Source organism: Arachis ipaensis, chromosome B8 (assembly GCF_059453495.1).
Source record: "Arachis ipaensis isolate K30076 ecotype BB chromosome B8, ASM5945349v1, whole genome shotgun sequence".
Taxonomy (NCBI): Eukaryota; Viridiplantae; Streptophyta; class Magnoliopsida; order Fabales; family Fabaceae; genus Arachis; species Arachis ipaensis.
Genome location: NC_142443.1, coordinates 15,131,457 through 15,144,278, shown reverse-complemented (window position 1 = coordinate 15,144,278; position 12,822 = coordinate 15,131,457). Strand labels below are relative to the sequence as shown.

Sequence of the window (12,822 nt, the reverse complement as noted above, 5' to 3'; positions counted from 1 at the left end):
TGGCCAGAAATCGATCTAATTTTCCTTCTCTTACCAATTTTTCTATGATATTTTTCAAGTCGAAGCATTCGTTGGTAGAGTGCCCTCGAATTCGATGGTAGTCGCAATATTCCTTTCGATTTTCTCCTCCCCTTTTGCCTTTGAGTGGTCGTGCTGGGGGGATTTTTTCTGTATGGCAGACTTCTTTGTACACGTTGACCAGGGATGCTTTGAGAGGAGTGTAGTTGTGGTATTTTTTGATTTTCTCACCCTGTTGATCTTCTTTTCTTTTGGAGTCCTTGTCTTTGTCTCGGTAGGAGGTTCCGAATTTTGAGGTTTCTCCTAGCCGAGCGTTCTCTTCCATGTTGTTGTATTTTTCTGCTCGCTCCTGTACTTCATCTAAGGAGGTGGGATACTTTTTTGATATAGATTGGCTGAATGGTCCCTCTCGTAAGCCATTAATAAGCCCCATAATGGCAGCCTCTGTTGGTAAACTTTATATGTCTATGCATGTTTTGTTGAATCTTTCCATGTAGTTGCGGAGGCTCTCCCGATCTCCTTGCTTGATCCCTAGTAGGCTGGGTGCGTGCTTGGCCTTATCTTTCTGGATGGAGAATCTGGCCAGGAACTTTTTGGCCAGGTCGTCGAAGTTTGAGATGGACTTCGGAGGTAAGTTGTCGAACCATCTGATCGCCGTTTTCGTAAGAGTTGTCGGAAAAGCTTTGCAGCGAACGGCATCTGAGGCGTCGGTAAGGTACATTCTGCTTCTAAAATTGCTGAGATGATGGTTGGGATCTGTAGTGCCCTCATACAAAACCATATCCGGGAGCTTGAAATCCTTTGGGATTTTGGTCTTCATGATTTCCCTGGTGAATGGATCCTGTTCTTTGCGTGAATTTCCTCAGGAGTGGTTCGAGGAGCTTTTGATTTGAGGTCGGCCTCTAACTGCTGTAGTTTTTCTTCTAGTTCTCGATGTCGCCGTACCTCTCTTTGTAGATCCTTTCCGATCTCTCGTTGTTGCTGGGTTTTTTTCTCAAGTTGCTTTAAGCGATCTTGAAGTGCTTCCATGGCTCCCGGATTTGATGAGTTTTTGTTTCCGTTGGATTCCGGAGTATCCTTTAGCGTAGTGTCCGCGTTCTTGTGCGGTGTTCTGTTCTCCAGATCCGAGTCGTGGTCGTTGTCATGGCCGTCCGCCATGATTTTGGGATGACTTTCAGGTTCCCCGGCAACGGCGCCAATGTTCCAAGGGTTACCTGAAACTGGAGGTCGATCTCGGATGAGATCTTCGGTACTGGTCGGAGATGACGTGTCCGGTTGGCTGGTGGCAGCCGGAGCTGTTGTGTCCGACTTGTTGGACTTGCTGCGCTGCTGATCCTTGGCCACCGGAGGGTGGGGGTACCTGCAAGAGACTCCGATGCTTAAGTTAGCATGGGTATTAAACAGGTTTTATGTAGAATCAGAGTATGAGTTATACCTGGGTGCTCCAGTGTATTTATAGTAGTGTGGGCTGATCTTTCTGATAAGATAAGTTAGTTATCTTATCTTATCTTATCCTGTTTTGGATGAAGTCAGCTTATCTTCAAGGGAACTGCCTTTATCTCTATAGGCTGGGATTACCTTTGGATTTGGGTCGTGTTCCTCTATTTGGGCCCTTTATTGGGCTTTCCTGTCGATATGGCCGAGTTCTTTGTGACGAAGTCGGTCCGCCTGACTTTAACAGGTCGGTCGCTGCATCGCCGACCATCCCAGGTCGGATAGCTCGACCCAGGGTATGAACAGTGGGGTTTATGGGGAAGGGTGGATGGATGTGAGTGGTGAAGAGGTGATGGGGAAGAGAGACTGAGGTGATTGGTGAAGGCTTTTTGGGGAAGAGTGTTTATGGGATTGTGTGAAGAGGGTTGAGAAGAGGGGAGAAGGTGAGTGGAGGTAGGTGGGGATCCTGTGGGGTCCACAGATCCTGAGGTGTCAAGGATTTACACCCCTGCACCAATTAGGCATGTAAAATGCCTTTGCATACAATTCTGGCGTTTAAACGCCGAATTGATGCTTGTTCTGGGTGTTGAACGCCCATCTGCAGCATGTTTCTGCGTTGAACGCCAGTTCCATGCTTGTTTCTGGTGTTCAGCGCCAGCTCTTCTCTGGGTATATTTCTGGCGTTCAAACGCCAGGATGTTGCTTGTTTCTGGCGTTCAACGCCAGATCCATGCTCTGTTCTGGCATTGAACGCCAGCCAGATGCTCCTTACTGGCGTTTAAACGCCAGTAAGTCCTTCCTCCAGGGTGTGATTTTTTTTCTGCTATTTTTTATTCTGTTTTTAATTTTTGTATTTTTTTCATGACTCCACATGATCATGAACCTAATAAAACATAAAAGAACAATAAAATAAAAATAAAATTAGATAAATAAAAATTGGGTTGCCTCCCAATAAGCGCTTCTTTAATGTCAATAGCTTGACAGTGGGCTCTCATGGAGCCACACAGGTGATCAGGTCAATGTTGTAGACTCCCAACACCAAACTTAGAGTTTGGATGTGGGGATTCAACACCAAACTTAGAGTTTGGTTGAGGCCTCCCAACACCAAACTTAGAGTTTGATTGTGGGGGCTTTATTTGACTCTGTACTGAGAGAAGCTTTTCATGCTTCCTCTCCATTGTTACAGAAGGATAGCCTTAGGCTTTAAATACAAGGTAGTCCCCATTTAATTGAAGGACTAATTCACCTCTGTCAACATCAATCACAGCTCCTGCTATGGCTAGGAAGGGTCTTCCAAGGATGATGCATTCATCCTCCTTCTTCCTAGTGTCTAAGATTATGAAATCAGCAGGGATGTAAAGGCCTTTAACCTTTACTAACACGTCCTCTACCATTCCATAAGCTTGTCTTACTGAATTGTCTACCAATTGTAATGAGAATGTGGCAGCCTGTACCTCAAAGATCCCCAGCTTCTCCATTACAGAGAGTGGCATAAGATTTATTCCTGACCCCAGGTCACACAGAGCCTTCTCAAAGGTCATGGTGCCTATGGTACAGGGTATTATGAATTTTCCAGGATCATGTTTCTTTTGAGGTAAGGTTTGCTGAACCCATGTATCTAGTTCACTAATGAGCAAGGGAGGTTCGTCTTCCCAAGTCTCATTACCAAACAACTTGGCATTCAGCTTCATGATGGCTCCTAGATATTGAGCAACTTGCTCTCCAGTTACATCTTCATCCTCTTTAGAGGAAGAATAGTCTTCAGAGCTCATGAATGGCAGAAGGAGGTCTACTGGAATCTCTATGGTCTCTATAGGAGCCTCAGATTCCTTTGGGTCCTTAATAGGGAACTCCTTCTTGCTTGAGGGACGTCCCATGAGGTCATCCTCATTGGGATTCACGTCCTCTCCTTCCTCTCTAGGTTCGGCCATGTTGATTATATCAATGGTCTTGCACTCTCTTTTTGGATTCTCTTCAGTATTACTTGGGAGAGTACTAAGAGGGGTTTCAGTGATTTTCTTACTCAGCTGGCCCACTTGTGCCTCCAAATTTCTTATGGAGGACCTTGTTTCACTCATGAAACTTAAAGTGGCCTTAGACAGATCAGAGACTAAGTTTGCTAAAGTAGAGGTATTTTGTTCATAATTCTCTGTCTGTTGCTGAGAAGATGATGGAAAAGGCTTGCTGAGCCTGTTTCTTCCACCATTATTAAAGCCTTGTTGAGGCTTTTGTTGATCCTTCCATGAGAAATTCGGATGATTTCTCCATGATGAATTATAGGTGTTTCCATAAGGTTCACCCATGTAATTTACCTCTGCTATTGCAGGGTTATCAGGATCATAAGCTTCTTCTTCAGAAGATGCCTCTTTAGTACTGTTGGATGCACTTTGCCATCCATTCAGACTTTGGGAAATCATGTTGACTTGCTGAGTCAACACTTTGTTCTGAGCCAATATGGCATTTAGAGCATCAATTTCAAGAACTCCCTTCCTTTGAGGTGTCCCATTATTCACGGAATTCCTCTCAGAAGTGTACATGAATTGATTATTTGCAACCATGTCAATAAGTTCTTGAGCTTCTGCAGGCGTTTTCTTTAGGTGAATGGATCCACCTGCAGAATGGTCCAGCGACATCTTGGAGAACTCAGACAGACCATAATAGAATATATCCAGAATGGTCCATTCTGAAAGCATGTCAGGAGGACACCTTTTGGTCATCTGCTTGTATCTTTCCCAAGCTTCATAGAGGGATTCACTATCTTTTTGCTTGAATGTCTGAACATCCACTCTAAGCTTGCTCAGCTTTTGAGGAGGAAAGAACTTAGTCAAGAAGGCCGTGACCAGCTTATCCCAGGAGTCCAGGCTGTCCTTAGGTTGTGAGTCCAACCATGTTCTAGCTCTGTCTCTTACAGCAAAAGGAAAAAGCATGAGCCTGTAGACTTCATGATCTACTCCATTCGTCTTTACAGTCTCACAGATCTGCAAGAATTAGTTAAAACTGATAGGGATCTTCTGATGGAAGTCCATGGAATTTGCAGTTCTGTTGCATTAGAGCGACTAGTTGAGGTTTCAGCTCAAAATTGTTTGCTCCAATGGTAGGGATAGAGATGCTTCTTCCATCAAACTTGGAAGTAGGTGTAGTATAATCACCAAGCATCCTCCTTGCATTATTGTTGTTAGGTTCGGCTGCCATCTCCTTTTCTTGTTCGAATTTTTCAGTAAGGTTGTCTCTGGATTGTTGTAATTTAGCTTCTCTTAGTTTCTTCTTCAGAGTCCTTTCAGGTTCTGGATCAGCTTCAACAAGAATGCATTTTTCCTTGTTCCTGCTCATAAGAAGAGAAAAGAACAAGAAAAGAAGAGGAATCCTCTATGTCACAGTAAAGAGGTTCCTTATTGTTAGTAGAAGAAGAAAGGGAATAGGGGTGAAGAAGAATGGATAATCCAAACACAAGGGTGAGGATAGGAGCAGTGATTTGAGATGAGGAGATGTGTTAGTGAATGAATAAATAAATAGAAGGGGATGAGAGAGGGGGTATTTCGAAAATTAATTAAAATAATAAAATAAAATTTAAAGTTAAATTTCAAAAATAGAATTTGAAATTAAATTAAATTAAAAATTAAAACAATTAGTTAATTAAATTTGAATTTTGAAAAAGAGAGGGAAGGAATTTTCGAAAATTAGAAAGAGAAGGGTAGTTAGGTGGTTTTGAAAAAGATAAGAAACAAACAAAAAGATAAGATAAATTTAAAAAGGTTTGAAAATCAATTTGAAAAGATAAGAAGATAAGAAGTTGGAAAAGATATTCTAAAATAAAATTTTTGAAAAAGATAAAATTTTGAAAAAGATATGATAAAAAGATATAATTAAAAAGATTTAATTTTTTAAAATTAAAATTGATTACTTGACTAACAAGAAACTAAAAGATAAGATTCTGGAATTTAAAGATTGAACCTTTCTTAACAAGAAAGTAACAAACTTCAAATTTTTAAATCAATCACATTACTTGTTAATTAAGTTTTGAAAATTTAAAAAAAATTAAGAAAAAGATTTTGAAAATAATTTTTGAAATTTTCGAAAATCATAAAAAAAAGGAAAAAGATTTGATTTTTGAAAAAGTTTTAAAAAAGATAAGATTTTTAAAATTGAAAATTTGACTTGACTTACAAAAAACAACTAATTTTAAAAATTTTTGAAAAAGTCAATCCAAATTTTTGAAATTTTGAGAGAAAAAAGGAAAAGATATTTTTTTTAGTTTTGAATTTTTAATGATGAGAGAGAAAAACACAGTTATGACCCAAAACATGAAAATTTTGGATCAAAACCAATGATGCATGCAAGAACATTATGAATGTCAAGATGAACACCAAGAACATTTTGAAGATCATGATGAACATCAAGAACATATTTTCGAAAAATTTTTGATGCAAAGAAAACATGCAAGACACCAAACTTAGAAATTTGCAAACTTCAGACACTAACAAATTGAAAATGCATATGAAAAATAAGAAAAGACACAAAATAAGAAAATATGAAGATCAAACAAGAAGACTGGCCAAGAACAACTTGAAGATCATGAAAAACATATGATGAATTTTCGAAAATTAAGGAAAAATTTACAAACATGCAATGGACACCAAACTTAAAAATTGACACTAGACTCAAACAAAAAACACAAAATAAATTTTTTATTTTTATGATTTTATTATTATTTTTTTTTAGATTTTTGTATATTTTTTTTCGAAAACAAAAGGAATAATTTTTTGAAAGATTTTTGAAAATAAAACAAAAGAAAATTACCTAATCTGAGCAACAAGATGAACCGTCAGTTGTCCAAACTCGAACAATCCCCGGCAACGGCGCCAAAAACTTGGTACGCGAAATTGTGATCTCTGGTAATGGCTCCAAAATTTTGGTGCTCTAATCTTAATTTATAATTTGTCACAACTCCGTGTAGCTGACCAGCAAGTGCACTGGGTCGTCCAAGTAATACCTTACGTGAGTAAGGGTCGATCCCACGTAGATTGTTGGTATGAAGCAAGCTATGGTCATCTTGTAAATCTCAGTTAGGCGGATAATAAATGGTTATGGAGTTTTCGAATAATAATAATAAATAAACGGAAAATAAAGATAGAAATACTTATGTAAATCATTGGTGAGAATTTCAGATAAGTGTATGGAGATGCGTTGTCCCTGTTGGATCTCTGCTTTCCTACTGCCTTCCTTCAATCCTTCTTACTCCTTTCCATGGCAAGCTGTATGTTGGGCATCACCGTTGTCAATGGCTACATCCCGTCCTCTCAGTGAAAATGGTCCAAAATGCTCTGTCACAGCACGACTAATCATTTGTCGGTTCTCGATCATACAGGAATAGGATCTTCTATCCTTTTGCGCTTGTCATCACGCCCAGTAATCACGAGTTTGAAGCTCGTCACAGTCATTCGATCCTTGAATCCTACTCGGAATACCACAGACAAGGTTTAGACTTTCCGGATTCTCATGAATGCCGCCATCAATTCTAGCTTATACCACGAAGACTTTGATACCACGGAATGGGAGGCTCGATTGTCAGGTGAGGCAACCATGCGTCGTGGGTCAACAATCCAAGAGATATGCGCCCGGTCTAAGGTAGAACGGAATTGGTTGTCAGTCACGCGTTCATAGGTGAGAATGATGATGAGTGTCACGGATCATCACATTCATCAAGTTGAAGTGCAACGAATATCTTAGAATAGGAATAGGTTGAATTGAATAGAAAGTAGTAGTAATTGCATTAATACTCGAGGTACAGCAGAGTTCCACACCCTTAATCTATGAAGTGTAGAAACTCTACCGTTGAAAATACATAAGTACAAGGTTCAGGCATGGCCGAGAGGCCAGCCCCCCTAAATGTGATCAATATGATCCAAAGGTAAACTAATAATGCATAAGATGTCTAATACAATAGTAAAATGTCCTATTTATACTGGACTAGCTACTAGGGTTTACAGAAGTAAGTAATTGATGCAGAAATCCACTTCCGGGGCCCACTTTGGTGTGTGCTTGGGCTGAGCTTTAGATTTCCACGTGCAGAGGCTCTTTTTGGAGTTGAACGCCAAGTTGTAACGTGTTTTTGGCGTTCAACTCTGGTTCGTGACGTGTTTCTGGCGTTTAACTCCAGAATGCAGCATAGAACTGGCGTTGAGTGCCAGTTTGCATCATCAAATCTCGAACAAAGTATGGACTATTGTATATTGCTGGAAAGCCCTGGATGTCTACTTTCCAACGCCATTGAGAGCGCGCCATTTGGAGTTCTGTAGCTCTAGAAAATCCATTTCGAGTGCAGGGAGGTCAGAATCCAACAGCATCCGCAGTCCTTTGTTAGCCTTTTTCCAGAGTTTTGCTCAGGTCCTTCAATTTCAGCCAGAATTTACCTGAAATCACAAAAAAACATACAAACTCATAGTAAAGTCCAGAAATGTGAATTTAGCATAAAAACTAATGAAAACATCCCTAAATGTAACTAGATCCTACTAAAAACATACTAAAAACAATGCCAAAAAGCGTATAAATTATCCGCTCATCAATGTCTCCTAGGACTAAGAAGAAGAAGGCAAAGAGGTATGTTGGAAGAAAAAGAAAACATGTTCTATCCCAACAAGAAGCAGAGAATGAGCCAAACAGTGGGCCTAGTGGAGATCAAGGTAATGGGCCAGGTGATGTCGACCCAAATGATGAGGCAAGGGATAAGCCCAATTCAGATCCAGTGGCTGAGGAATTGGACTCAGACCTGGAAAAGCCATATGAATATGAGTCTGAGGCATTTAACTCCCCAATTTCTAACTCAGATGAGGAGCATAAGGCAAGATATCCTGATTTCAATGAGGATGCAGAGTATGGTGAAGTTCAGTTTCAGGTTGGACAACACTTTGAGACCGTGGTAATGTTCAAGCAAGCACTTAAAGATTACTTTGTATATGAGGGAAAAGAGCTTATGTATTTGAAGAATGAGCCAAAGAGAATTAGAGCAAGGTGTGCTGAGGAGGGTTGTCCATGGCTGGTGTTTTGCTCTCATAATAGCTAGAGTCTAAGTTTTCAAATCAAGACATTTATTGGAGAGCATAACTGTGGTAGGAATTTGAGCAGCAACATGGCTGATAGATCTTGGGTGACAAGTAAGTTGGTGAAAAGGTTGGTAACTCAACCTCTAATGACTCCGAAAGAGGCACTAGAGCACATGAAGCAGGACTATAATGTCCATATAAACTATAGGATGATATACAGAGTCTTGAAAGCTGCTAGAGAGCAGGTAATTGGAAAGGAGCGAGAGCAATATGGAAAGCTACACGACTACTTAAATGAAATTCACAGAAGCAATCCTGGTTCCACTGGTATGGTTGATGTAATTCCTCAACCGGAGGGTCGTCCACTCTTCAATAGGTTGTACATTTCACTGGATGCTTGCAAGAAAGGCTTCAAGGCGGGCTGTCGCCCTCTGATCGGATTGGATGGATGCTTCTTAAAAGGGTACTTTGGTGGTCATCTGTTGTCAGCTGTAGGGCAGGATGCCAATAATAGTTTCTTTGTTATAGCATTTGTTGTAGTTGAAGCTGAGAACACTGATTCCTGGAAATGGTTTCTTTCAATCCTGCATGATGATATTGGTTCTGTGGCTGCCAATGGGTGGAACTTCATGTCTGACCAGCAGAAGGTTACATTACTTATTTCATTGTGTTTCCTTTTTGTTATATGGTTTGTGTTCTGTGCTTACTTGTTAATTCAACTATTCTTATGAATTGTTATTGCAGGGGTTGGCTAAGGCATTGCATGAGGTAATGCCACAAGCCCATCACAGAAATTGTGTCTTACATGAGGCAAGGGTATTGTTTGAAGTCCAGAGGAACCAGACCAGAGTGGCTGTTAATTTGCAAAGACATACATGTGCTTGCAACGTTTGGCAACTAACAGGTATATTCATCAACTCATTTCTTGGAAAAGATTTAAGTAAATATTGATTGAGTAAAAGTCATGTATGGTTCTATCCTACCAGGGTTGCCTTGCAAGCATGCAGTGGCTGCTATCTCAAGGTTAAGGAAACAAGGGCTGAGGCCAGAGGATTTTGCACATAAATGGCTTACAATGGAAGCTGTTCGGGCTACCTATGGGGACTCCATTAAACCAGTGAATTCTGAGGAGTTTTGGGAAGAAACAAACAGGCTGCGTCCAGAGGCACCAATCATTAGGAGACCCCCTGGGAGACCAACCAAAAATAGGGCAGTTGATGTGGTGGCTGAGTCACAAATGCAGCAGCAAGGTCACAAGGTGAGGAAGTCATTCCAAGTCACGTGCAGTAAATGTGGGCAAAAGGGACACTACCACATGACTTGCAAAGGACCTCCTGCAAATCCGAATTGGCAGCCAAAACGAAAGAAGGCAAAGCAACAACAAACTGGAAACCAATCATTACAGCCACCTCCGGATCAGCAGGAAGCACACGTAAAAGGAGTTCTACATATTTTTCTTTCCCATTGTAGTAGTTGTTATTTCCTCTATTCAATTGAGTGCTATAGTAGCTGAGATTGTTATTTTTGGATTTGCATAGGCCGGGGAAGGAGTTGGAAGCAATGTTCCCCAAAATGTTACTGCCAGTTCTATTGATCCAGTGGTAGTTTTTGTCTGAACTTCATGTTCCCCTAAACTTAAGTTTTTTTTTCTATCATGGCTGTGCTTACTTTGCTTCTCATATGTCTTTCACAGGGTAAAGCAAAAAGGCAAAAGAAAAAAGTCCCAAAGACCTCTAACACTCACTCAGTCCAACAAGAGACAAGGGTTGACACTGAATCTTCACTCCCTGCCCCACCACCAGTAGAGGTAATTCTTTATTTTACAGATTCATGCCCTTTAACTATAAAATTACTTGGCCCAAGAGCATATACAATAAATTGAGTTGTTTTCATGTGGTTTAGGGTTAGGACTACAATACTGAGCCCTCAAACCCTGCTACCCCAACTGCACTCAACCATGGGCCAAATTTCAGACCTAAGCAAGCTATAACTAGACCTCCAGCACCTACAGTGCACCACCCTCAACAGCAGGCCACAGTCCCAACAGTTCAGCCACCTCTACAGCAAGCAACAACCCCAAACTCACAACCATCAACTCAGCAACAAGTTCCACCTGAAGGAGCAACTGACTCAGGGACTGCCACAACTCCCTTCATGTTTATCCCCACACCAGGCCTAAATGCACCCCACAAATTCAAGCCAACATATGGGTTTAGGCCACCAAGGATTCAGAAATGACATAATCCTAGTTATAGTTATGAATATTTTGGTGTAAAGTTTTTTGGTTGTCAACTTATTGGAAGTAATACACTAAACAATATGGAACATGTTTTTTGTTTTGTGAATTCAGACATGTGCTGATGATTTTGGCTCACTATGTAAATGCCTTTGTGCTTAGCAGTATGAATATAAACATTATGCTTTTACCTTATACAGCATTGTGCAGAGTTATCTTGGGTTCAGTCTTTACATTATTACAAAGAAAAATTCACATACAATTCATTTAGAATCAGCAATTATAGAGCAAATTAACCCAAATCTTAACAGATATCCATGCATCACTTAAAGCAACACAATATACCCTAAAACACTACAAACACAACTGCTGTTAACACAATTAACATTGCCAGCATAACAAACACACTATGGCTATTACTACATCTTTTTTATTTTGCTTCATATTCATCTTCAATCTTGAATTCCAGTTGCTCCAACCTTTTATCCATCATCATCATTCTTCCTTGAATATCATTGTCATCTTCATTGCCACAACCATTAGCAATCAGTTCGTCCAGCCAAATAAAAAAGTTGCAGTGACGTTGCTCCATCTTCAAATGCCATTATAGTGAATACAACTTGTTAAACAACGTAGGAAGTTGATTACATAAACTGAAGATAGGTGCACACTTACGCCATAGTAGGAACAATCCAGGAAGATTTTGTCTGGGTTCTTGGTTGTCCCAGACTGTTGCATGACTGCATAGGTGCCACACTTGCATTTAGGGTGCTAGAACTTCGCCTTCTTGTCCTCACTTGCATTGCTACTCGACCCCACCAAATTCTTCCTTCTAAAACGGCGTGTGTTAGAGGTTGAAGATTGCTCTGGATCGCTCATGCTTCAAGCACTAGTGTTAGGGTTCAGAAATGGGGAGACTGAGATTTCGCCCTAAACGAGCAAACGGACTTCTTTTTTAAAACGACGTCGCTTTGCTGAGTCTACAGGGACTTATTTGTCCATATGCTTACAAAGCAATCCACGTTTGATGATCCAGAGCCACGTCACAGCCTGCACGTTACACCTCAGCATTTTCCGTCGACTTTGAACGGAGAAACCAACTCAAGAGCTAATTGGTATCATGGAGCAAATGGATAAGGGCCGATTTGATAATTTATAAACGTCAGGAGCGTGTAGTCAATTTTTAAAATGGACAAGGGTCAAAAAGGGTATTTACTCTATTTATAATAAATTTGCAACCCCTTCTTGATTGTATTTAAATCAACTGTTTGTTCTTTAGCGTGTTTTCATTTTTTTAATGGGCAGATGGTAAATTCGACGACTTCTTCATGATTGTTTTCAAATTAATTATTTGTTTTTTAGGATGATTTTTTTTAGTGGATGAGCTAGCGATAAAGGATATTTTATAATACAAAAATATTATTTATATACTAAAATTAATTATTAATGTATTTATATATAAATATATATAATTTAATTTTAATATAGATTTTATTTTATATTAATAACTGATTTTAATGATTAATTTTAATATACATCGACGATTTGATTGTTTTTAAATCAATCAATTGTTTTTATTGTTATCCTTATTATTTTCTTCTACTTGTCTTTTTAAATTGATTTTATAAAAAATATTATAAATCATGATTTATTTTTTAGTTAGAGATGTGAATATTTTATGAAAAGTAAATTTGTCTGTAGATGAGTTTATATATATAATAATTTTTAAATAAAAAAAATAATTTATAAACATATCTTTAATACGAACGAGATATTTTTTAAAAAATTAAAGTGTCTTATTTTATTTTTAGATTAGATATACGACTAATCTTTTATTATTTACTTATTTATGCTAAAGATAAAATACAATCATAATTAATTTAACTGTACTGAAAACGAGATATACAATAAAATTACAAATCTTAGTGTAACTAGTATCATAATTTTAATATTTATAATTTTTTTAAAAAATGTGAGATAGAGGAAGATATTTTTTTACAAATTCAACTATCGATTACTTGATTGTTTTTAGATCAATCAATTGTCTTGATCTTCATCGTTATGATGTTTTTTTACTTGACTTTTTCAAATTGA

The 12,822-nt window shown here is 38.9% G+C and overlaps 1 non-coding gene and 1 pseudogene across 1 annotated transcript; one reads left to right on the top strand and one right to left on the bottom strand.

The window, feature by feature from the left end:
* Positions 1-2,468: 2,468 nt before the first annotated feature.
* On the bottom strand, positions 2,469-3,383 carry LOC148547281 (uncharacterized; annotated as a pseudogene).
* A 756-nt stretch (positions 3,384-4,139) lies between these two features.
* On the top strand, positions 4,140-4,247 carry LOC148547280 (small nucleolar RNA R71). Its single transcript, XR_015897956.1, has one exon. It is a non-coding gene; the product is annotated as a small nucleolar RNA R71 (small nucleolar RNA).
* The last annotated feature ends 8,575 nt before the right edge of the window (positions 4,248-12,822 follow it).